The sequence below is a fragment of the Canis lupus genome, chromosome 19 (assembly GCF_011100685.1).
Source record: "Canis lupus familiaris isolate Mischka breed German Shepherd chromosome 19, alternate assembly UU_Cfam_GSD_1.0, whole genome shotgun sequence".
Classification (NCBI taxonomy): Eukaryota; Metazoa; Chordata; class Mammalia; order Carnivora; family Canidae; genus Canis; species Canis lupus.
Window position 1 is genome coordinate 9,677,616 of NC_049240.1, and position 27,567 is coordinate 9,705,182.

General features: G+C 35.4%; 1 long non-coding RNA gene across 3 annotated transcripts in view; it reads left to right on the plus strand.

Annotated features, from left to right (window-relative positions):
- Window positions 1-27,567, plus strand: part of LOC106560045 — a 271,539-nt gene that overhangs the window by 162,420 nt on the left and 81,552 nt on the right. For 2 of the 3 annotated variants that reach the window (XR_005373899.1, XR_005373901.1), the window contains one exon: window positions 24,949-25,024. The exons of the other annotated variant lie outside the window; for it this stretch is intronic. This is a non-coding gene — a long non-coding RNA (uncharacterized LOC106560045). The remainder of the gene's footprint in view (window positions 1-24,948; window positions 25,025-27,567) is intronic. 3 annotated transcript variants of the gene reach the window in all.

Genomic DNA, 27,567 nt, shown 5'->3' on the forward strand with positions numbered 1-27,567 from the left:
ATTCCATTGGACTTAATTATACTTTTTATTTTCCCCAGTATGTACTATTTTCAAAAAAATAAACATTAAGACATTCCAGAACAGTTTTGCTTTAGAGAATTATATTTAATCTAAAACAGAGAATTTCCATATACTTCACATCCATACTCTCCTATTATTAATGCATCTTACATTGGTGTGGTACATTTGTTACAATTAATGAACCGATATTGATACACTATTATTAACTAGAGTTAATGATTAAGATTTTTCTCATCTTTCCCTAATGTTATTTTTCTTTTCTGAGATCAAATCTAGCATAATGCATTACATTTCGTACTGGTATCTTCTTAAGCTCCTATCAGTTGCGGCATTCTCTAGGAATTTCTTTGTTTTGTGTGACCTTGATGCTTCTGAGCATAATTATGTATTTTCTAGAATGTCTCTCAGGATTTGCCTAGTGTTTTTCTCATGATAAAACTGGAGTAATTCACCTGTGGTACCACACAGTTAGATTGCCTTTCTCATCATATCACATCAAGGCTCCAAACTATCGATATGACTTATCACTGTTGTCTATTTGATCACCTGGACTGAGATGGTGTTTGTCAGTTTTCTACACAGTAATGTAACCTTTCCCCTTTGCACACTCTATTCTTTGGATGAAAGTCTCTGTGAATAGTCCACGCTTAGGGAATGGAGGAAATTATAATCCACTTTCTTCTCTCTCTCTCTCTCTCTCTCGCAACAAATATACTTTTATTTTTCTACAATGAATTGAATCTTTGTTTCAAACCCCTTTTACATTTCAGGGGTCTGTTCCATCTTTCCTCATGCTTATGACAAGTCCTGGAAGCTTTTTTATATATCTTTTTATTGAAGATGAATTCACATACAATATTGTAGTAGTTTCAGGGGTACAGCACAGTGATTCAGTATTTATACACATTACAAAATGGTCACCACAATAAGTCTAGTTAAAATCTGTCACCATAAAAGCCGATGACAATAAAGTCAACATTATTTGACCATGTTCCCTATGCTGTATGTTACATCCATGTCTTACTCATAACTGGAAGATTATACCTCTTAATGCCCTTCACCTATTCCATCCATCTTTCCATGGCTCACTGACATTGTTGCAAATGGCAAGATTTCATTATTTTTATGGCTGAGTAATATTCCATTACACACACACATGTATAACATATGTATAAACACATACACACATACCATGTCTTCTTTATTCATCTACTGATGCATACTTAGTATGTTTTCTTAATTTGGCATTGTAAATAATGCTATAGTAACTATAAGGCACATTGTCTTTTTGGATTGCTGGTTTTATTTTCTTTGGATAAATACCTAGAAGTGGAATTGCTGGATTATATGGTTGTTTGTTATTTTTTGAGGAAGAGCTATAGTGTTTTCCATCGTGGCTGTACCAATGTACCTTCCTACGAACAATGCAGAAGAGCTCCCTTTTCTCTATATCTTCACCAACTTGTTATGTCTCTTTGATAATAGCCATTGTGACAGGTGTGAGTTGATATCTTCATTGTGGTTTTGTTTATTTTTTCAAGATTATATTTATTTATTCATGAGAGAGACACACAGAGAGGGGCAGAGACACAAGTAGAGGGAGAAGCAGGTTCCATGCAGGGAGCCCGACGTGGGACTCAATCCTGGGACTCCAGGGTCACACCCTGCTGAAGGCAGGTGCTAAACCACTGAACCACCTGGGCTGCTCTTCATTGTGATTTTGATTTGCATTTCCCTGATGGTTGTGACGTTAATCCATTTTCTTGAGGGCAGAGTATTAACATAAATTATTTGGAATTCTTTTGCACAGGATATTTGTCTTTTCTCCCCAATTTATTTATTAAATCTTGCTAGATATGGTGTTTTTTTTTCTTTTTTTTTTCTCTTTTTTTTTTTTATACATTGTTGGGTTAGATTAGCTAATATTTTATTAGACATTTTTGCATCTGGGTAATGAGAGATCTTCTTTATCTTGTTTTGGTATTAAGCTAATGCTGACATTATAGAATTAATTAGGAAGTATTCATCCTCCTTCTATTATTGAAAGATATTATAGAGAATTGGTATCACTGCTTTCCTGAATGTTCAGTAGACCTCACTAGTGCAACCATGTGGACCTGTTGATTTCAGTTTTGGAATATCATTAATTGTTGTTCCAGTTTCCTTAATAGATACAGGGCTTATTAGGTTATCTGTTTCTCCTTGTATGTTTTTGCAGGTGGCATATTTCAGGAAATTGGTTCATTTTATAGAAATTACCAAATTGGCAGCCATAGACTTGTCTATAATATAGTTTATTATCCTATCTATTCAATAATACTTTTCTTCATTTCTATAATTCCTGCTGATTTTTGTTATTTATTTATCATCTTGCTTAAGGCTTGTATTTCTCTCTTTTTTATTTTAAGATTTTATTTATTCATGAGAGACACACAGGGAGTGGCAGAGACACAGGCAGAGAGGGAATCAGGCTCCCAGTGGGGACTCTGATGTGGGACCCGATCCCAGGACCATGTAATCATAACCTGAGCCAAAGGCAGATGCTTAACTACTGAACTGCCCAGGTGCCCTGTATTTCTCTTCTTTCTGTAGTTTCCTACTAGAAAACTTTTAAGTTGCTCATTTTAGATCCTTTTGTTCTCTGATATGTTTTCACTGCTACAAATTCTCCTTTAAGCACAGCTTTCACTGCAATCTGCATATATTGGTACAAGGAATCTTTATTATAATTTATTTAAATATTTTAAGTTTCTTCTGACATTTCTTTTTAATTTTAATTTTAATTTATTTATTTATTTATTTATTTATTTATTTATTTTTATTGGAGTTCAATTTTCCAACATATAGCCTAACACCCAGTGCTAATCCCGCCAAGTGCCCCCATCAGTGCCCAGTCACCCCCACCCACCGCCCACTTCCCTTTCCAACACCCCTTGTTCGTTTCCCAGAGTTAGGTGTCTCATGTTTTGTCACCCTTACTGATATTTTCACTCATTTTCTCTCTTTTCCCCTTTATTCCCTTTCATTATTTTTTATATTACTCAAATGAATGAGACAGTATAATGTTTGTCCTTCTCCAATTGACTTATTTCACTCAGCATAATACCCTCCAGTTCCATCCACGTCAAAGCAAATTGTGGGTATTTGTCGTTTCTAATGGCTGAGGAATATCCCATTGTATACATAGACCACAGCTTCTCTATCCATTCATCTGCCGATGGATAAGGGGCTCCTTCCACAGTTTGGCTATTGTGGACATTGCTGCTATGAACTTTGGGCTGCAGGTGTCCTGTTGTTTTACTACATCTGTGTCTTTGGGGTAAATACCCAGTAGTGCAATTGTTGGGTCTGGAGTAGCTGTATTTTTAACTTTCTAAGGTACCTTGACACTTTTCCAGAGTGGCTGTACCAGTTTGCATTCCCAACGGTGCAAGAGGGTCCCCCTTTCTCCGCATCCTCTCCAACATTTGTTGTCTCCTGCCTTGTTAATTTTCCCCATTCTCACTGGTGTGAGGTGGGATCTCATTGTGGTTTTGATTTGTATTTTCCTGATGTCCAGTGATGCGGAGCATTTTCTCACAAGCTTGTTGGCCATGTCTATGTCTTCCTCTGTGAATTTTATGTTCATGTTTTTTGCCCATTTCATGATCGTATTGCTTGTTTCTTTGGTGTTGAGTTTAATAAGTTCTTTATAGATCTTGGATAATAGCCCTTTATCTAATAGGCAATTTGCAAATATCTTCTCCCATTCTGTAGGTTGTCTTTTAGTTTTGTTGACTGTTTCTTTTGCTGTGCAGAAGTTTTTTATCTTGATGAAGTACCAATAATTAATTTTTGCTTTTGTTTCTCTTCCCTTCATGGATGTATCTTGCAAGAAGTTGTTGTGCCCAGGGTCAAAAAGGGTGTTGCCTGTGTTCTCCTCTAGGATTTTGATGGAATCTTGTCTCACATTTAGATCTTTCATCCATTTTGAGTTTATCTTTTTGTATGGTGCGAGAGAGTGGTCTAGTTTCATTCTTCTGCACATGGCTGTCCAATTTTCCCAGCACCATTTATTGAAGAGACTCTCTTTTTTCCAGTGGATAGTCTTTCCTGCTTTGTCAAATATTGGTTGACCATAGAGTTGAGGGTCTACTTCTGGATTCTCTATTCCTTACCATTGATCTATTTGTCTGTTTTTGTGCCAGGACCACACTGTCTTGATGACCACAGCTTTGTAGTACAACCTGAAATCTGGCATTGTGATGCCCCGGCTCTGGCTTTCTTTTTTAATATTCCCCTGGGTATTTGTGGTCTTTCTGATTCCACACAAATCCTAAGATTATTTGATTCAACTCTGTGAAGAAAGTCCATGGTATTTTGATAGAGATTGCATTGAATGTGTACATTGTCCTGGGTAGCATAGACATTTTCACAACGTTAATTCTGCCAATCCATGAGCATGGAATATTTTTCCATCTCTTTGTGTCTTCCTCAATTTCTTTCAGAAGTGTTCTGTTGTTTTTAGGGTATAGATCCTTTACCTCTTTGGTTAGGTTTATTCCTAGGTATCTTATGCTTTTGGGTGCAATTGTAAATGGGATTGACTCCTTAATTTCTCTTTCTTCAGTCTCATTGTTAGTGTATAGAAATGCCACTGATTTCTGGGCATTCATTTTGTATCCTGCCACACTGCCGAATTGCTGTATGAGTTCTAGCAATCTTGAAGTGGCATCTTTGGGATTTCCGTGTACAGTAGCATGTCATCTGTGAAGAGGGAGAGTTTGACTTCTTCTTTGCCAATTTGAATGCCTCTTATTTCTTTCTGTTGCCTCATTGTTGAGGCTAGATTTCCAGTACTATGTTGAATAGCAGTGGTGAGAGTGGACATTCCTGTCATGTTCCTGATCTTAAGGGAAAGGCTCCCAGTGCTTCCCCATTGAGAATGATATTTGCTGTGGGCTTTTCATAGATGGCTTTTAAGATGGTGAGGAATATTCCCTCTATCCCTACACTTTGAAGAGTTTTGATCAGGAATGGATGCTGTATTTTGTCAAATGCTTTCTCTGCATCTATTGAGAGGACCATATGGTTCTTGTGTTTTTCTTGCTGATATGATCAATCACATTGATTGCTTTACGAGTGTTGAACCAACCTTGCATCCTGGGAATAAATCCCACTTGGTCATGGTGGATAATCTTCTTAATGTACTGTTGGATCCTATTGGCTAGTATCTCGTTGAGAATTTTTTCATCCATGTTCATCAGGAATATTGGTGTATAATTCTCCTTTTTGATAGAGTCTTTGTCTGGTTTTTGAATTTAGGTGATTCTGGCCTCATAGAACGAGTTTGGGAGTATTCCATCTCTTTCTATCTTTCAGAACAGCTTTAGTAGAAAAGGTATTATTTCTTCTTTAAACGTTTGATCTGGACAACGTTGTTGTTCCTTCTCCAGCTCCTTTAGATGCAAGGTTAACTTTTGTATTTGAGTTTTTTCCAGTGTTTGGATGGATGCTTGTATTGTGATGTATTCCCCCCTCAGGACTGCTTTTGCTGTATCCCAAATATTTTTTGTCTTTTTTTTTCTTTGCTTCTTTGGAGTGTGAATACAATATACTTTTGATTTTTTTTTCTAGAGTGAATATTATATGCCTAAGTGTAGGTTATTTTCATGGTTGGGTGTGGTAGTTGTTATTTATACTACTTGGGTTCTTTGAGCTTCCTGGATTGGCATCGTTCCTTAATATTGGAAATTTCACAGCCATATTGCTTCAGATATTGCTCATGCTTCATTGTTTCTTTTTTGTTTCAATTCTTTTTAAAACCTCCCTTAATTCTTGGATGTTTTGTTCTATTTTTTCATTCATATCTAGAAAGTTTTGTTGATATATCCTTCAAGCTCACTGATTCTTTCCCAAATCCATCATCAAGATATTCTTCATTTTTATGACAATATTTTTATTTGTAATATTTCCCTTTAATTCTTTCTTAAAATTTCCACCTCTTAACTTACATTATCCATTTACTTTTTTCTTTTTATCTGCTTTATCCATTAAAACCATTAGCTTATTAATCATATTTATTTTTAAGTTGTCTGCTTGGTAATTTCATCATCTGTGTTATGTCTGAAAATTGGTCCTTATGCTTACTTTGTTTCTTCAAACTGTCGATTTTCCCCTAGCCTTTGGCATGCCTTATGATTTTTGTTAGGAACTAAACATGTTGCGTCCAATAATAGGACTGAGGTAAAATCGTTCTCCAGTGCGAAGATTTATGTTCATCGGAGTAGGAATTGGGCTTTGTTTTCTGTTTGCTGCAGTTTAAATGCCAGAAGCTTTAAGTTTCTTGATGGTTCTTGGTTTTGTCACTCCTCTTGACTTTGAGGTTCCTTTTACTTATCCTTGGAGAGAGACTGTGTCTTTTAGTTCTTTTCGGTTGTGATCCACAGCTGTTATATTTAGGTCCTGTTGGTGTGGTGTTAGGGTGTTGAAGAAGATGTTTCTATAACCTTCCAGTTTATTTCAGTCCTTTCGTGGGCCTTTGTCTCTGGCCTCTGCCCTTCATGGTATTTTCTTCTCTTCTTTTTTTTAATAATAAATTTATTTTTTATTGGTGTTCAACTTGCCAACATACAGAATAATACTCAGTGCTCATCCTGTTAAGTGCCCCCCTCAGTGCCTGTCACCCATTCACCCCCACCCCCCACCCTCCTCCCCTTCCACCACCCCTAGTTTGTTTCCCAGAGTTAGGAGTCTTCATGTTCTGTCTCCCTTTCTGATATTTCCTACCCATTTCTTCTCCTTTCCCTTATATTCCCTTTCACTGTTATCTATATTCCCCAAATGAATGAGAACATATAATGTTTGTCCTTCTTCAATTGACTTACTTCACTCAGCATAATACCCTCCAGTTCCATCCACGTTGAAGCAAATGGTGGGTATTTTCTTCTCTTATAGCTGTTTCCCCTCCTCTGTGAGACAGAAAGTCTGGAGGGGGCAATGTAGGAGGGATGATCTTCTATCAAGGCTCTGGGACAAGATTCTGATAAAGTCTTCTCTGGAATAGTAGACTTTTGTTAGGGAAAATGCTTGTGGTGTAGTGGTATAATTAACAAGAATTACTCTTCTCCCTCTCCTAGAGCCATGAGATCTTTCTTTCTTACATCTTCACCAGGAAAACCTGATGGGATTCTTGAACATAAATCCCATGAAAGTATGGAGTCACCTAAAGTCTGCAGCCTCCAAGAAGTTTTCCACTTTCACTTAAATCCATACTTAGCCTCCAAAAATACCAGAGCCACATTTTAATTATTCGTGTCTGTTGAGGGCTCCATTGACTTGCGCTCCAGGTAAGGAGCTCCTGACCATTACTCCAGGTTCACTTGTGTCACTAGATCTCAGGGAGTGCTTGTCCTGGGAATTCATTTCTCTGATGGGTCCCAGAAATTACTGAGTTTTAGTTTCTTTCAACTTTTATTATTCACCTATAGGGAATTGAGTGGTGTTTTTTAAAGCTATTTACATATTGGAGATGAAACTAGAAGTTATGCATTGCTTTTTGGAGCCACATTAGTCTATCTCAAATACCTCTTAAGGATGAATTTCTTTCCTTATGCCAGGAAGTTTTGAGAAGCAAGTTATGGATAGATTCTTTTTTCCAGGGTGGTTTAGAAAGTCTTAATCTTGTGAGGGAAGTTTCAATCCCAACTTCTCAGTTATTCAGTATTTACAAGCCTCCTTGGTCTTACCACAATGAAGCATTCCTATCCTCAAAATGTTTAGACTTCCCTGGAGCAAACTGTTCTCAAAAACAAAGCAAACAGAAACATGATGCTAAGTAATAATTTGTATTTATGGTTAAAACTTGAAGTTGCTTTGAAAATGAAACCCAGTTTTCAACAAGGTGCTATTTTGAGATGGAAGCCATCCTGCTGAACTACAACTGAAATATTTTTATGGAAAATACCTTTTTGAAATGTGGGGGAAGTAACATAAAGTCATTGTCCATCCAGTCATTTAGAAAGATATTTTCTGTAAACTGGAAAAATCATATGCCAAAACATGCACTTGTAAGTTAATTATGATAGTGTTTCATTTGGTGGTCTTACATCAAACATCATTACTATGTTTACTTGTAACAGGGCACATGCAGAAACAAAAATAGCTCTGTCATGCTTATTTTTTAAATCAAAAATACTTTTAAGTTCAACTGCTTTCTTCATTCATTTGTCCAGCATGCATTGAGAGGTTAAATATAGCATTTCATCTCTAGTGTACTTTAGGCCATTTACTTAGACTCTTAGAATTATTATTTAAAGAATCCTGCTGTAATGTTCTATTTATTGATAGTACTTTTAGCATTCTAAAAGCTCTGCTTATGAGGAGCAGGAAGACTGGAATTGACATTAGATTATCTACCACTTATAAAGATTTTTGTTTTTTTATTAATGATAGTCACAGAGAGAGAGAGAGAGAGAGAGAGGCAGAGACACAGGCAGAGGGAGAAGCAGGCTCCATGCACCGGGAGCCCGACGCAGGATTCGATCCCGGGTCTCCAGGATCGCGCCCTGGGCCAAAGGCAGGCGCCAAACCGCTGCGCCACCCAGGGATCCCCATCTACCACTTATAAAATGACTTTTATTCTCCATTGCATACATTTCACATTAGGAATAGAAGAAATTTGTGCCTGAAACGTATTAAAAAAAAAAAAAGAAAAGAAAAGAAACAAAAAAACAAAAAAACAACCTTCTTCCTCAAAAGTGTTCATTTTTCACCGAATCACTAGGTTGTCCACTGCTAGACAATGATATTCTGGGAATCTTTTTTTTTTTTTTTCTTTCAAACATTCCATTACAAACCTTTCTACAACACACAGCTTATTTTTCCACACCCACACATCTACTAACATTAGTTTTCTGAAGTGTGAAACAGGACTTCCTGGTGGTGTCTTCACATTTTACGTAACTGTTGATGAAGCCACTGCTGACACTGGGAATGTCACTGTAAAATCCTGAGACTTTTGGAGAAGAGAAAAGCGTTATCCAATTATTTGCTCAAAATATAGCACTGGCAAGTAACTGAGAAGGCAGTCTCAACCTACCTGTCAGCTCTTCAAAATCTGTGCCCTATCAGTTTGAGCAACTTCCTTGTTCAAAGCCTTTATTAAACAGTTTAAAAACTATGAATTATAGAGTTTTGCTCATTTAGGAGACAAGAAGGAAATATCTACTCAGCAAAAAAAAAAAAATGAGGAGATACGATTTAAATTGGTCGACTTCACAGTCTGAATTCAGTAGACAGTTGCAGATGTGTGTGTTTTTTGGGGTATTTCTCAAATTATTGCGGTTTGAAAGAATTATTTTGCAAGCATATCTGTAACAGCTTTAGAGAGCTGCAGTTCTCTGAATAGTTCAGGACAAAAAATTGCTTTAGGTTAAGTTTCTCTGATCACTGATGGGAGCTGATGTTTCTTTGGCCTGATTTATTCTTCATTTACATCCCTACAGTCAATTACAAACTCTTTTATTTCTATCTACAGTTCTATACAGTTAATTTTAAATCCTCTATTTTACCAGTTAAAACAGATTATGTCGATCTTTACTGTAAAAGCATAATTTTACTCTGAATTATCCAAGTGGGGAGGGAGAGGAAATCCTTTTCGTGAAATTATAATTTTGAACAGAGACAAAATTGACATTATTTCAGTTTATTAAAAAAATTAAAATTAAATGATTGTGATGAAGTGCAGATGGCTCATGGGTTATTGTTACATTTCTTTTTTCCTGTCAATGTAGAGAAATATAAACTGCATAATTAGTGGAAATGCAGCAATGATCATTAACTGTGTAGAACTATATTTGTTTGGGGTTCTTTAATCCTTTTACTTTTCAAAATGGACATTGCTTTTTTTAAAAAGATTTATTTCTTTATTTTTAGAAGAGGGGAGGGGCAGAAGCAGAGGGAGAGAGAACCTCAATCAGACGCCTACTGAGCACTACACGGGGCTAGATCCCATGACTCTGAGATCGTGACCTCAGCTAAAATCAAGAGTCAGGCACTCAACTGACGGAAGTAGGTGTGAGATTGCTTCTTAATCTTACTTTCTTTTAAACACTTACCAAATGCTTAACATTTGTGTTATAGGTACTTTTATTTATTTATTTATTTATTTATTTATTTATTTATTTATTTATTTTTATTTTAGAAGATTTTATTTATGTATTCATGAGAGACATACACACACACACACACAGACAGAGAGAGAGAGGGGCACAGACACAGGCAGAGGGAGAAGCAGGCTCCACGCAGGGAGCCTGACGTGGGACTCGATCCCAGGTCTCCAGGATCAGGCCCTGGGCTGAAGGCAGCACTAAACCACTGAGCCACCCGGGCTGCCCTATTATAGGTATTTTTAGACTGGGTTTTTATTATAGTTATTTTTATCATGCAGCACTGGCTGCCTTGAAAACAGTTTTTACTTCTTATCCTCTTTGATACTTAGGCGTGGCCAATGAGTTGTATTAAGAAGATGTTCTGTAGTTTCTTCTGTAAATCTTCTTTAAGGGTGAAAGACTCCTGTCTATTCTTATTTCTATCTTTTTCCTTCCTGCTACCTGGAATGCAGAAAATATGGCTGGAGTTGGAACAGCCATTTTGAACTCAGAGGTGACCCTACAAATGGAGCTAGCACAGGACTAAGTAACAATAGAAATAGTTTTACTTCCCGAGGATTTCACAGGGCAAAGCCTCCATTACAGACCTGTATCTCCTTCCTAAAACATTTGTGTCACAAAGCAATAAACTTCTATTTTGGTTAACATACTAATATAAATATCTAAATATCTATCACATCCAAACTGGGCAGAGAAAACATTCCATGCTTATGCCAAATTTCTGGCCACATGGAGATTGCTCCCCTACTAAACCAAAGGGAATAGTACTGGCCATGTGTTTTTTAGCTGGAGAATTTTCACTAACTTTCCTTGGAATGGTATATACCTTCATCATGGTCCAGATATGATTACTCTGAGACAATGTGCCCACACATTCAGGGCAGTAGTGGTGGTAGTGGACTAGAAAGATAAGCGTTTTGTTTTTTAATCTAGACAGTTATTTATCAGAGTAAAACTGCTATCATCTGCCTTCCCCAGTGGCCTTTTTCCTATCCTGGCTTTTGTCCATTATAACTAGACCTGGCTTTTACTGGTCAATTTTTTACTCCAATGTGCCTGAATGATGAGTAATGCTTGCCTTATCATTATTATGTATCAATTAATTTACTTATTTAGATTGCAGAGTTTGACTAAGAATGGATATAAAACACTCGTCTAGTCTGTTCATAGCAAACGGTATTCTATCTGCTATAATAATTAAATTAAAAAGTAGATTGTACCCACTCTTTCTTACTAGAGATATTCCCAGTATTTTATAGGAAACTACATATAAATAGCAACATAGGATGAGTGCCTTTCCTCTCTCTCAGAGTTTAGATCATTAGTAATAGAACTTAAGGAAATAAGCAGTGCAATATTTCTTGCCAATTCATTTTCCCTTGCAAAAAATTTTATATCTACTCATGACCTACATAATGATTAAAGAGCATAGATTATAATTTATTGATCAATTTCTGGTTTCTCATCATTAAATATGACGTATTTTCCTGAGAGGAACATTTTCCTAATGGAAAGATGCACATCTTTGCTTTGTCTTAGCTTGGGTTTGTTTCCACATGCAAAGTGAAGTGAAATATTTTGATACATTTTTAGATATGTTATTTTGAATTTCACACTTAAGTTAAAAATCTTTTTACTTTAGCATTACAGGTATAGTTGATAAACTCATTTTATATTGTTGCTATAGACTAACGTATATTTTAAAGTAGTGGATAAAGAAAGGAAAATGTTTACCTGTTAAATATCCCATAAGCAAACTTAAACCAACCATACATATTCATCAAACTAATTAAGCACATCATGTACAATCAGGTATATTTGTTAGGTTGATATCAAATCAAAGATTTCGTATTTAAAATAGCTTAAAATTATTCTTTTAATATGCAAAACTGATAAAAATTGTCAGTATGAAATTGAATAATCATAATCACAATTGAGCTTGTAGGTGACATTTAAATCTCCAGACACCTGAAACCCAAAAGTTCTATGTAGAATTAGAGTGAAATAATTTAAAAATTATACTTGAATGTGAAAATTACTTTAATATCACAAAATTATCCATTCTATTGTGACATTTAGGAAATACAACATTAAAATATCTTGTATTTTTTCTTGACATTACTTTAAAGGATATACACTACTTCTGAGTATTGCTTAATTGGATGCCATTTTAGATACACTATGTAGTTTTCTTTACTGTGAGACATATATGTCCACAAAGGAAATTGTGTTTAAAAGACTTTTAAAAATCTTGTTTAAGCAGATTGTTTAAATAAATATATGGCTTGAATTATGCTTATAATCATTTAAATTCCTCAAAACACCATTCAAACATTGTTTGACCATGGAAGTACATTCAGGTATTTGGTATTAACTGTTCTTATTGTGAATATAATAAAATTCATATTGGGTTGTAGGATTTAAAGGTTCTACAGAAATGATACAGAACAGCAAATCTGAGATACATAGACATGACTTGTTCCACTGGGGGACAAAAGTTCCATTTGGAGACAACTACTTGATTCTTACCCAGGGAAACATCAAGTATCTGAGTAATGACTGACCATAAATCTGGAGAAATCCTGTACCATATGCCATTCCATTGTTTACTCACTCATTCAACCATATGAATAATGTAATCCATTAGAATAAAACACAAATGAGTCAAAGTGTTTGTTTTTTGGAAGAGTTGGATAAAATCGTATTATTCATGACTAAGAATTTTTGTTTTAAGTGAATATGTTATGATTATTGAGAATATTTCAGGGACTCTTGGCAACATTTTCATATACAGAAGAAAACTGATTTTGAATATGTATAGCAAGTAAAAATCTAATGTTTTCTGCTTTAAATATGTATTTTTGGAGCTTGTTGCTCTGATAAAGCCCTTTCTTGTAAAAGTTAAGTGGGGAAAAATACCACAGCTACTTACAGATTCAGCAAATTTAAATTGGAAGTGCATTCCTTTTTGTGGCACATTTGCAAAGCTCAAGTAAAATTTAGACTTTATCTTAGATATTTGGATTTAGTGTTACCAAAATGTCTTATCATTTATCAATATTTTTTTTAATTTTTATTTATTTATGATAGTCACACAGACAGAGAGAGAGAGAGAGAGAGAGAGAGAGACAGGCAGAGACACAGGCAGAGGGAGAAGCAGGCTCCATGCACCGGGAGCCCGACGTGGGAATCGATCCCGGGTCTCCAGGATCGCGCCCTGGGCCAAAGGCAGGCGCTAAACCGCTGCGCCACCCAGGGATCCCCATTTATCAATATTTTTAAAAGACCAGTGGAATTTTATTATTGCCACTCTTTTCTTCTCATTATACATGTTAAACACAAATGGTTTCTTTTCTTTTCCTGAATTTCATCCACATATGCAACTATCTAATTAACATTTCCATTTCCCCTACTTTCTCCCTGCCAAATACTCCATTTACCAGTATTCCCAATCTCGAGGAATTGTATCACGATTTGTATGATCATGAAAGTCGGTCAGCAGACTATAGATGATAATTCTATTTCTCAAATTCTGTGTGTGAACATTTCTTTCCTTCTTTCTTTCTTTTTAAGATTTCACTTATTTATTTGAGAGGGAGAGAGTCAGAAATAGCAACAGAGAGCATGAGTGGGGAGGAGAAGCAGAAGCAGTCTCCCTGCTGACAGAGAGCCCAATGTGGGGATCATGACCTGAGCCGGAGGCTGACACTACCAACTGAGCTGCTCAGACACCCTGAACATCATTTTCTAAATTACCTCTGTTACAGCCCATGTACGTGGTCAGTGAGTTATATTCCCATAAATGACTATATTAACTGGAGAGATAGGACTATGATAATATTTGCCTTGCTGGTCTCCTATAATTGTATATCCCATCCAATCTATTGTTCACAATTTTTATAAATTTATAAAACATAAATACTCCACTATTTGTTTCAGTTACTTGCTGTTGTCTACAAAAGGAAAAAAAAATCTAGTCACTTCGATATTGTCTAAGGAGACATCAAATTCTGCTTCTATTGGCTTTTCAGCATCAACTCTTACTGAAGTTCTCCTCGGATATCATCATCTAGTATTAGAACTCTTGCAGTTCTTAGGATTTGCTTTTGCTAAGAACGGTCTCTCTGTTTGAAATGTTCCCCACCACTACCTCTGACATTCCCTTCCTGCCATCATCAGTCTCCAGACCGCCTTATCTCTACAGATAAAACCTATTCTTTCAGGAGTTAAGTTCATATAACCTTCTCTGAAGTTTTTCATGCATTCCAGATATAATTCATCACTCCTTTTTTTTTTTTTTGGAACAACTAAACCATTTGTCTACTTCAGCAATGGCTCCAGAATTTAAGATTGCATTTAGAGTTTATGTGTCAGTTTATCCTTAATAGATTGAAAGTTCACTGGGTAATTTAATTATTTCATACTCCTTAACACAAGTTCAACACAAAATATAATAAAATGAAGATTCTAATTTTATGAAGATTTATGTATGTATTTGAGAGATAGAGAGAGAGAGCATGCCCACAGGTGAGGTGGGGTGGAGGGGCAGAGGAAGAGGGAGAATCTCTGGAAGACTCCCTGTTGAGCACGGAGCCCTACACTGGGCTCAATCTCACAACCCAGAGATCCTGACGTAAGCTGAAATCAAGAGTTGGACGCTTGACCAGCTGAGCCACCTAGGTGCCCCAAGATTCCAATTTTATATGCTAAAAACTAAAATATTATTTCTTCAGGGTCACATCATGAATATGGGAGAGGAAATTTGAATGCAAAATGCTGATGAAATGGCTTCATTTCAGCATTTCAAATAGGAGTATCTGACAATTTGGGAATTCTATACTGTTAGGACAACATAAGAATTTGGGTTGTGTTTGCACTGTCATTAGAAGATACAGGATCCAAGGAAGTAATTTGCCTTCCATGGAATTTAGTTTTCTGAGAGTAGGACACAGTAGTTTCTGTTCCTTTTTAGCTCTCAAACCCAATGAAACTGTGTTTTCTTGTTATGGACTAAAATAATCAAAATGACTTTATACTTTTTACCTAGTGAAGACTGAGACTTAATAGTGAAATGCAAGCTTTGCTCCAGAATTTCCTAAAAATCTTTCTTCCTGTATGCTCAATCTTTTTTTTTTTTTTTTTTTTTTTTTTTTTTTTAATCTCAACACATGTGTCACTGCTTTATTCCGTTTGGGGATATTCAAGATACTTCAAACTCCATTTTTTCCATAGAAGCAATTGTTTGTAATTAAAAAATGGTTTATATTTGGAAGAAAATGTTAATATATTTGAAATGTGAAAATGAAGCTTATACTTTGCTCTGGAACCATTATGATTAGATGTCTATTTTATCTCACAGAGGAAAGTATTCAGATACTGACCAACACATTTGCAAAGAAACCACACCTACCTTGCATCCTAAAAAAGCAAAAAAGCCTGGACAGTTGATCGAGCTATAGTTTTCAAAATGAATGAAGTCTCAACTTTTTTCTCCTTTCTTTTTCTTCTTTCTTTTTCTTTTTCTTTTTTTTTTTTTTGCTAATTACTGACTCAATAAGCAAAAATTCCAACACATTATTTTCTACAGTGCTCTCTGAAAGATACGCCTAGTAGCTAGAATTCAAGGACATATTCATAGGAAAGATTCTCGGGGACTTAATTTATTAAATAGTCCTTTTTTTCTCTTTTTTCTTCCTTCTTTCTTCTTTTTCACTAGTAAGATTTTTCCTTGCCCTCAACTGGAATTTCTCAGAAAAAAAATCTCTATTTCAACTTGTCTGGGCTATTCTGTTTCATGATCAGAGATTTCCTCTTATTTCTCCGAAGATATTGTTTTTTTAAAATCACTTTTATCTTTTCTTCTCCTTTATTTTTTTGTTTGTTTTATTGAAAATCCATTCTGTTTCTTTTTATTTTTGGTTTGCCCTTCATGTTAGATTTTCTTCAAATTTCTGTCAATCTTTTCTGCCTATCCATATTTACGTAGGAGAAATTCAGTTGCTAATTGAAACTGTTATGTGTTGGCTTAGCTTGCTGAGCATTCAACAGGAAGGTGTGTGGCTGATTGGAGAAAGGGAGCCCTATGTCAGTATAAGGAATCCTTTTCTCTTGTGCCTGTGTCTTTTAATGACATTCTTCTAAAAAAAAGAATAGGTTCTTTTACACGACAGTATTAAAGAGATGGTAGTTCTTGTCAACACAGTGCCTTCTGGGGTCTTAGCCAAAGAGCCACTCTAAGATGTTTCTGGGCTGAGAGCCTCCTGTTTATATCATGTGATCCCAATGACCAATACCAAGATATTTTTTTATTTTTTTTAGTTGAAGTTCGATTTGCCAACATAGAGTAGAACACCCAGGGCTCATCCTATCAAGTGCCCTCCTCAGTGCCCATCACCCAGCCACCTCATCCCCCTGCCTGCCTCCCCTTCCACTACCCTTTGTTCATTTCCCAGAGTTGGGAGTCTCTCATGTTTTGTCACCCTCTCTAATTTTCCCCACTCATTTCCCCTCCTTTCCCTTATAATTCCTTCTACTATTTCTTATATTTCCCATATGAGTGAAACCATATGGTGATTGTCCTTCTCTGATTGACTTACTTCACTCAGCATAATACCCTCCAGGTCCATCCACATCCACATTGAAGCAAATGGTGGATATTCGTCCATTATCAAGATTATTGAAATTTTCAAAGTTAATCAGCTATATGGTGGCTTTCTCTTTTTTTTTTAAGATTTTATTTATTTATTCATGAGAGACACAGAGAGAGAGAGAGAGAGAGAGAGAGAGAGAGGCAAAGACACAGGCAGAGGGAGAAACAGGCTCCATGCAGGTAGCCTGATGTGAGACTCGATCCCAGATCTCCAGGATCAGGCCCTGGGCTGAAGGCAGCGCTAAACCGCTGAGCCATCCGGGCTGCCCTATGGTGGCTTTCTATTATCTTTAAGATAACAGACATTGAAATCTATGTTATTTGGACAAAAATTAACTGAACTACCCAAATCAACTTTCTGAAGGATTTGAAGGTATGACAAGTTAAGGGGCACCAAATAGTAAAGGGTAAGAAGCAAAATATATAGTGCTTCAGTAGAAAGCATGAGGCTCTAGAAAATATGGCATTAATAACTGCCTAGTATTACTTCATGACTATTATATGCTGGGAAATCTTCTCACTTATCTACTTGAATTTTTTCTACTGATCCTCACCCTGCTGCGTCTCTATCTGGAGATTGTACAGACTATATTAGTGAGCTCCTTACACCTCTGGCTTTCAGTTGAGTTCAGTCATAAGAAGAGAAAGACAAAAGGGAGATCTCAGGATTTATTCTTCCTACACTCCTCTCCAGGATCCTCTTAAGTTGCCTGTTTCCTTAGCCAAAGTCACAGCTCTTTTAAGTCCTCTCTCTGCATGCAAACTACTCCTTCCTTCAGAAGGCTCGTAGCCAGTACCTCTTCTTGCTTCTTAATCTTAGGATGGGCGACAGCATCTGCTACTCCTGGAGGTTTCTTATAGCCTGCTCATTTTTTAAAAGTCCTTTTATTCAAACTTCCTATCATTATCTTTACTTATATATATCATCTATTTTTTTTTTATTAGAAACATCCAGTCTGTTGACTGGCAGCCCTATCTCTGAGACAAACATGAATGAATGCAGTGAAATGTTCTTTCTTATTGAAGAAAAGATGATAAATAGTAGCTAACAATTATTGAGCACTTATTAGAAGCTAGGAAACAATCTGAATACATTTCATGCACTAAGTCATTAATTTCTCAACAAATGAATGCAGGATCTATTACTGTTATTTCTATTTTATGCAGAAGGAATCTGTGAAACTTGCCCTAGCTCACACACCTATGTGTGAAATATGGTAAAGCAAGGATTAAAGCCAAGGATGTTTGACTCCAGCATGTACACTCAACAGCTACTCAGATGGCATTTGCTAATAAGGAAATGGTTAACAGGAGAGAGAAAGCTTACACTACAGGTATTTCTACCTGTCGTATCAACTATATCTTGGTCCTAGTGTTGCCAGAACTGATTTGTTAAAAGAAGCTGGATATATAGTTTGTTTGTTTGTTTGTTTGTTTCTTTTTGTATACCTTCTCCTAGTTTTTAAGTTTAGACTTAAGCTCCTCTAAAAATAAAAACCAAAAGAAAAGGAAAAAAGAAAAAACAGCCAGACACAATACCCCATTTTTTTCTGGGCTAAACAAAAGTTTCTACTTGCTAAAAAATGGTCCTAGGCCAGTAGTTTATAACCTTTCAAAAGACTTAAGTTGAAAATCAAATTAATATGTAAGTAACATTAACTATTTGTGCTTTTTCATTCATAAAATTTACCTTAAAGTAACTTTCAACAAAATTGTCTTCGGAATAGCTTCTATAGAAGTGTTTCATAATTGAAGGTTTTCTGTTTCTTTATCTATATAAGATCTAGCTCACTAACACTGTGACAGCATAGTTTTATATTTTTCTATTTAGTGGTTTCCTTGATCCATTGTTTATTTTCAATTTGCTATTTTTAAAAAAAATCTTTAATTATTCATTAATTATTCATGATAGAAACAGAGAGAGAGGCAGAGACATAGGCAGAGGGAGAAGCAGGCTCCCTCTGGGGAGCCTGATGCAGGACTCGATCCTGGGATCATGACCTGAGCCGAAGGTAAATGCTCAACCTCTGAGACACCCAAGTACCCCATTATTTTCAATTTTCTATGAATGAGTATTTTTTTTTGAATGAGTTTTTGTATAGGAGTAAAATATTGCTTTTGGAATTGGATAGATACCAGTTCACAACTTATTAACTATTAACTCAGGAGCTCAGTGTCCTCATCTGTAAAAAATTAGAATGACAATATCTAATTTGTAGGTTTGCTAATTATTAAGTAAGATTATGTGTACACAGCACCTAGCAAATAATATAAAGCTCTAGAGTAGGGATATCTGGTTAAAATCCTAAACAAACAAAAGTAGCTTTCTGTATAAATTAGCCTCTGTATCTCTCACTACCTCCCCCTATCCTTAGTGGTTCTCAACTTCAGTTGCGATATTCTGGAAGATTGTTAACATACACATTCCTGTGCCTCAGCTCCAGAGATTGTGATTTAGTTCCCGGGGGGTTCCAATAATTTGTGTCTCTAACATGCTTCCAAATGAAATTGATCCCGTTGGTGTGGGGAACCACGCTTTGAGAAACACTGCCTTATGTGATGTTGTTAATGCTGTTTTTCAAAAGATTGTTAATGAGCCTTAAAAGATATATCTGTAAGACATTTCTCATCAACTGCCCAAGAATATAAAGTTCAAGAGAAGCTAACTAGTTTATATAATTATCTTTATTACTTTAAATTATTTTTCCCTATTTTTTTCAAAAATAAACTTGAGAATTTATCTATAGAATTCCTTTTGGTAGCTTAATCTATTCCTTGAAATGAGGACATTATTTTTCTATTTCTAAGAATGATACTTCTTCATAAAAGAAGGGTGAATATTGTATATTAAGACCCTCTCATCCACATATTTTTATATAAATATAGTAATTAGCTATTGCTACTGTAATTCTTCATAACTCAGAGGCTCTAAGCAACACACATGTATTTTCTTACTCTATTCTGTGAGTCATCAGGAGCAGCTCTATCTTAGGGTGTGTTGTGTAACAGTTGGATTGGATTCAAGATTCAGATCAGAGTCTGGTCCACGCTACTGGCCCATGCTGAGGTTCAGACTGAAGGGAGAATAGTTATAGGAGGTCATGTTCCCCTCATGGTGCCTACAGAAACACAAAAGGTGAGCCAGAGCAACCACCCACATGTAAATACCTTGTTCATGGCACATTCACCAATATTCTATCAGCCAAAGCAAGTCATTTGGCCATACCCAACATTAATGGTGTCAGGAATACTCTCAATCACTCTGATAGAAGGTACAGCAAAGTAATTAGGAAAAAAAAAAAGAAAGACTTGAATATGCATAGAAAGTGATGAATCAAGAGCGATGGTCCAGTCTACTGAAAGGAAGGATGTTAAAAATATTCTAGACATGAATACTCTGAGGGAGATGGCACCCTTTCACATATTGGCATCACTTCCTTTCAGAAATAAAATGTTTCTTTTCTGGAAAATGACTTTAGGAAAGTGTGAAAAATTTGTTCACATTGGTAATACAAAGGAGATTGGCCTCAACTGAAAAGTAATAACTTTTTACCCATTTCTAATTATTCCTGTAAGACTGGAGGCCCCTGTACACTGATCATGTTGGTGATGAAGAAGATGATGTTTATGTAGAATTAGGATTCAAATAAATAGAAGACAATAAATGAATATATGTCTCTATGTACATTTTGATGCACAACCATAATTTCATGTGCTATTTTACATGCATCCGTGAAATTTTCCTTGAGTCTGTTGGATAAGATATATTGGACTTTATCAATAAAAGTTAGGAACTGCTGCTTTTTAAAAGATACTGTTAAAAGAATAAAAAAATAAGCCTCAAACTGGAAGGAAATATTGGTAAATCACACTTCTAACAAAGGACCAGAATCTAGCATTTAGAAAGAATCCTTATAATTCACTAGTTAGAAAACAAACAACATATTTTTTTTTTTAAAAAAGGCATTATAAGGAGACACTTTAGCTTAGAATTATAAATGACAGACACGTTTTTAATCATTAGCAAAATGAAAATTAAATCTATAGTGAAATATCTTGTCATACCGATTATTATATCTAAAATTGAAACATCTGATCAGATCAGATGTTGGTGGGGATTTAGACCAACTGGAACTTTCATATATTGCTCCTGGGCATGAAACTGGGACAATCGCTGTGAAAAAAAATTTGACAGTTTCTTAAAATGCTAATCAAAAAGCTCTTCTTTCACCCAGTCATTCCTCTCCCAAGAGATGTGAAAACAAATTTTCATGGAAACTTGCACATGAATTTTCATAGTCATTTTATGTGCAATGACCAAAATCTGAAAAATTGGCCATAACAAGTAAATTGATAAATTGCAGTATGTTCATATAATGGAATGCTAGTTAGCAATAAAAATGAATTAACTTTTGATACATTTAACAGTATGAATACATCTCAAAGTAATTATTGAGTGAAAAAATGCTACATAAAAAAGTACATACCATGTGATTGTATTTTATATACAATTCTAGAAAATCCAAATTAATATATAGTTAATAGAAAGCAGATCAGAGGTTGCCAGAGGCTAGAAAAGGGGTAAGAAATATAGGAGGAAGGGATTACCAAGGGTATTAAGGAAATTTTGGGGTGTTATATGTGTTTATTATCATGATTGTGCTAGTAGTTTCACAGGTACACACATATGACAAAACCTTTCAAATCATTGATAAAATATATGCTGTTTATAATATGCCAAAATATACCTCAATAAAGCTGTTATTTTTTTAAAATAAAATATAAGGAAAATAAAATCAGTGGGCATGACAGATGCTAATTCTAACCTTTTGATTTCAAAATTCATTCTGGGAAACAAACTAGAGGTGGTGGAAGGGGAGGAGGGCAGGGGTGGGGGTGAATGGGTGATGGGCACTGAGGGGGGCACTTGACGGGATGAGCACTGGGTGTTATTCTGTATCTTGGTAAATTGAACACCAAAAAAAATAAATTTATTATAAAAAAAACAAAAAACAAAACTCACGCAGTAATATTATAGTATGAACTCTATTTAATCGATAATAAAGATTTATTATTTATTGTCTATACCTGTGATCTATAAAGTTAGAGAACAAGTGGTCTTTTGATTTATTAAAATATCACCTTTTCTTTCTACTAGACTCATTTAAACTGTGGTTAATATCATAGTTTTTGATTGGTCCAAAAAAGAAAGGGTCATTTTTTTTCAGTGATCATTAAAATTTATAATGTATCTATCACTACCATTATATTTGAGGAATTATTGAAACTCTCTAGTTATAATTAGTGATAAGCAATTGAAAACAGAAAGAATGGCATGTTCTTTCTTTAATCAGTTTACTACAAGATAGTTTTTGTAGTACAAATATGAAACTCTTGCTTATTTCTATTACATTCCAAAAAATTACTAGCAGATAAATTCAAAGATGAAATAAAAATGTAATATAAAGAACATGTAGATATAGAGGAAAATAATTTTTATATTTAAAAAAACTTATGTTGCTGAGGTAGATCCCTATCATTATGTTAATGTGATAGGGTGTACACCCATTAGCCCAGAAAACTAACTAAAAATATAGAATTATTTTTCTACTGATAATATTTTGTACCTTTATTTAATTTCACTTTAGAAAAAAATAAGATAAAAAATAAAATAATAATAATAATTTTAATTTAGAGATTTACTTCTATAATCAAACTCCAAACTGTGTCCAAGAGTCAATAACGATTTTTATCAGTTTCACCTTCTACTACTAAATGTTATGCAACTATAATTATTTGTTGATTAATTTGAATCAATGACATACTTTAAGTAATGTTTGAACACTTGTATATCCTGAAGGGAGTCAGAATTATTCAGCTAGGAAGAACTGTAGAGTTATAATTCTGATGTCAAGTGTCTGCTATTTTATTCTAGTTCTTTGAACACTGTTAATCCATGTATGATATATTTGACAAATGTCAATTAACAAGAATGTTCAATTAACCAAAAGACCCAATTTTCTGATTATTTTTGGATAAGTGGGTGCTTACTAAAATTTCTACAATAATTGCCATAAATGTAACTTTTATTATTTATATACCCATGTCTAATGAAAATTGAAGTCTTTGACCTGGAATTCTCTCTATCTGTTGATGAATAAGGTACTTTCTCCTGGTATGTGTATCTTGAAAGTTAAGTACAGAGTTCTAGCAAACAAAGTACTTACATATAGATTCTTGTAACATTTTATTTTATTCATTAATTAGTAGTACTTCATGATTTAACATATATTAAGCTTCATACTCCCGTATGGTGTAGATTATTAAAAGCTGTTGTCTTTCAGGAGGGAGAAGCTGCCCTTCATTTGCACAGAAGACAATAGCTCCAGTCTCTTGCTTCTTTCATCATTCCCAGGACCAATCATGCCAGTGTCACAGAGCCAGCTTGCAAAGCCCCCTACTTGGTGTTCTGCATCCCAACTCTGCCGGAGTGTCTTTCCAGGGTCTCATAATCCAGCATATTCCTTCCGTTCTCACAGTCTTCCCAGCAGTTGTTTCCTCCAATTATTATCTCTGTGATATCCTAGTCTGTATTTGTGTGTGTGCGCGCACGCTTTAAGCTCCCCAACAATTGTGTAACTAATTTCTTCTATAAATTTCTCTCTCTTGAAATACTTTATATGATTTTCTTTGTTTTAACTAGAGACACTATGTAGATGAGTGTATGTCTCTATGATTTAAAAATACCCTCTTTAAAAATCAATTTGTTTTATATTCTGTGGTGGAATTAGCATTAAAAATTATATGAAGCACAAAACCCTGGGAAAAAATCTATTGTGGGAATTAAAGTGAGTTTAATTATATATATTATTTGTAAAGAATCAATATCAATTTAATTAGTGCTCGTCCCATGAAGCCTCACCATTACTATTATGCTCTTTTATGAATCTTTAGTCATTTTGAGAACTGGAGGATTTCCAGGCCATCAGTTTCCCTTTACTGACCTCATCTCCTACTCCTTCATTTTTTACTTGTAGAGTTAAATTTGTTATATTTGATGACTCCTTTTTCCTGGTTACCTTTTTTTCCAATTGGCTTCCAAGATAACACACAGGTAGCTTTACTCTGGCTGCCTCTTCCTATTTTCTCTTTTCTGATTTCTCCTCATCTAACTTTACCTCAAGGATATCTTCTCTCTTTCATTGTAAAATTGACTCTACTTCTCTCTCTCTCTCTCTGTGTCTCTGTTTAAATTCACCCATTTGGAAAACTCATCTAGTCTCGGATAAACTATACACTAATTTACTTGGTACCTGGTGGCTCAGTGGTTGAGCATCTGTCTTTGGCTTAGATTGTGATCCCAGGGTCTTGGGATCGAGGCCCGCGTGGACCCTGCTTCTCCCTCTGCCTATGTCTCTCCCTCTCTCTCTGTATCTCTCATGAATAAATAAATAAATTCTTTAAAAAAAAAGTGACACAAGAATCATTTGCTGTTGTCAATATTTGTTTCTTAAGCGATCTTCTGGACTAATTTTCCCCTTCTTGTATGGTCATTCAAATCACTGCTCATAATTGCATATATGAACTAAGAATCTTCCATTTGCCTTTACGGCAGAGCTGTGTGTATGCATAGTTTCTTACTTGCCATCCTCTAGCAGCTTACGACTTTTGCTCTTGCAGTGGTCTGAGCATCAGCCAGAAACAGGACTCTTGGGTCTCCTCAGCTCTTTCCTGGGTAAGCTCAATGACCTCTACCTGCATGTGGCCTCCTCCTTTCCCAAGAAAATGAGAGCTTTTGAAAGGCCCTTAGGGACGTGTGATTCATCATATCTTCATTTATGGATTTTTACCAATCTCTATTTTTACAACTAGCTTTGCCACCTCAGGTACATGTGATTTGAACAATTGCTACCTATTGTTTTTGACAAATGCCCTATGGTTACAGTTTTTCCAACCAAAGGAGATCTAAAGCAGGTCAAGTAAGTCTGGCAAATGAGACATTCCCCAGGAGCTGACAGATGTTAAATAGTGAAAGTTCACTAATAATGTGTTTTTGTTTTTTTTTTTTTTTGAAGGTTTTAAGTCCATTTTGCCTACTTCATTGGCTGTTCTACTGCTGTTTTTCAGAATTACTGTGATTGCAAGGTGGATGGATTTGTTTTTAGGACAACATACAACAGAGATGAGTTTGGTAAAAGAAAAGGTAATTTAAGTTGCCACAAAGTTCACTGTTTTTTAACAGACTCTTTTTTTTTTATTTATGATAGTCACAGAGAGAGAGAGAGGCAGAGACAGAAGCAGGCTCCATGCACCGGGAGCCCGACGTGGGATTCGATCCCGGGTCTCCAGGATCGTGCCCTGGGCCAAAGGCAGGCGCCAAACCGCTGCGCCACCCAGGGATCCCCTAAAGTTCACTGTTTTTATACAAACCCAGGCATTTAAAAAAAATCAATGCTCATAGGATGGTTGCAAATCTTTGTTAATTTCCAGAGGCTTAAAAAAAACAATAATTTTGATTTTTTTACATAAAACAACAGAAATTTATTATTTCACAATTCTGCAGACTTGAGTTTCAAAGTGTCAGCAGGACCATGCTCTCTCCAGTGACCATAAGGAAGAACTCTTTGCTTCTTCCTAATTCCTAATTGCCTCTGATAGTTGCTGGCGCCCTTTGGTGTTCCTTAGCTTGTAGCTGCATCCCTTCAATATCTGTCCCCACTGCCATGTAGCCTTCTTCTGGGTCTCTCCTCTGTGTCCTTAAAAGACAACCAGTCTTATTGGCATACTGGGTAAGTCCAATATGACCTCATCTTACTTATATCTGCAACGACCCTATTTCCAAATAATGTCACATTCACTGTTCCTGGGGGTGGTTAGGACTTCAACATAATTTTGGAGGAAGCTCAATTAAGTCTACTATTCTCTTGTTAATGTTTGCAGCATCTGCAATTGTGACAGCCTTTTTTCCAAGGCACCTAATAAACTGTATTTCCATAAATCATTTATCTCAGGGTAGTATCTGAGTTCAATTGTGTTTTCTTCTTTAGCTCATTGGTTTCCTAGGATGTATTGTTTAAGTTGTGAACACTTTGCAATTTTCTGGTTGTCTTTCTGTGATTGATATTCTAGTTTATTTCTCTGTGATCACAGGTCATATTTTGTGTTGTTTCATCATTTGAAATTGGTTGAGACTTGCCTAATGGTGCACCAAGTGGTCAGTTTGCTAAATGCTGTAAATTTGCTTGGAGTATCAGTTATGCAGTTGGGTATATGTTCTACATATGTGTTTATGTGTTGATTAGGTCAATCTTATTATATCCATAGTTTAAATCTTCTATGTCTCTGCTGATTTTTGTGTCCACTTGTTCCATCAGTTATTATGAGGTGTCTTAAAATCTTCAACTATGTTTTATGAAATTGCTTATTTTTTAGTTTTTATATTTATTTATTTATTTATTTATTTATTTATTTATTTATTTATTTGCTATATTCGTGGCTATGAATATTTCTGTTACTTGTATGGAGAACTGGATTTTCAGAAGTCCTTCCTCCAGCTGTCCTAAAAGTCATGCCTCCCTGACTTCATTTTGATTTCTTAAAATAATGATGTGATTGAAGTCTCAGAATACTCTGAGACTTTAGATGCCAAAGATTTACACTGTTTCTTCTTTCCTTATTTTATTCAATACAAGGCATTATACAGAAACTTACCACACTGCTTCATGAGCTCTGGGAAAAGTGATACTATTCAATGACTTCAAGTTGACATGGCTCACTTGGTGGTAGAGAAATGGCATTGAGGACCTTCCCTTTGGGTTATTTAAAGCTGAGTAGTGATGATTGGATGCCTATTGCACCAGAGGAAGTTTCATTTTTTGTGTGTTTCTGTGGAAGAAACTGTGGGCTCTTGATTACATCCAGTTACATCTCTCTTACTTTTGTTGGGACTCCAAACACAAGTTTCTCAGTACTTTTTTTATGGTACCATAGATACTGTTAGCAGGAAAATAAGCCCAACAAATCTATAAATAGTTATTTAATAATAAAATAGTAAAATTACACTTATATCCTGATGTTGCAGCTAGACTCATTTATAAAAAAGGCTACCAAAAAAAAAAAAAAAAGGCTACAAAGTATTGGCATTTTTTTTTTTTTTTAGGACAAATACACATTAGTCTTAATCTGCTAATTCCAACTGTTTTTAATAAAAGTAGCCAGTATTTCCAATATGCTACTTTGGAGTGTAAAGGTACCTTTCGATCTAATATAGGGATTTTTTTGGATGGTCTCTTGTTAGTCTACTAAGATGAAAATTCCCATAGAAATCTAAAGTAGAATGAGGTATACACCCAGTGATAGATAAACAGAGTTGCAGGCGACTACCACTTTGAGTTTAGTTAATGCTAAAGTAATATGTCTCTCAAGATTCATCCAATCCTGATCACTAGTTAAGAGACTAGGGCTTTAGGACTAAAAATATGGTTATTAGTGCAATATATTCATTCCCCTGGGAAAAGCTTCTTGTCAATGCTTCCTAGGACCACCAAGGGTTTCTTACCTCAGTCTGGCTGACGAGACTAAGATTTCATAATCTTTCACCCAGATTATTATAATATCCTACTCCTTGGTCATCCTTCTTCCTGCTGCATCCAGGACATCAAACTGTTAGTTGGTTGAGTATGAATGAGTGGAACATTTTGGGAATACTTTTACTAATAATTTCCTTATCATCACCAAGAGTTTGTG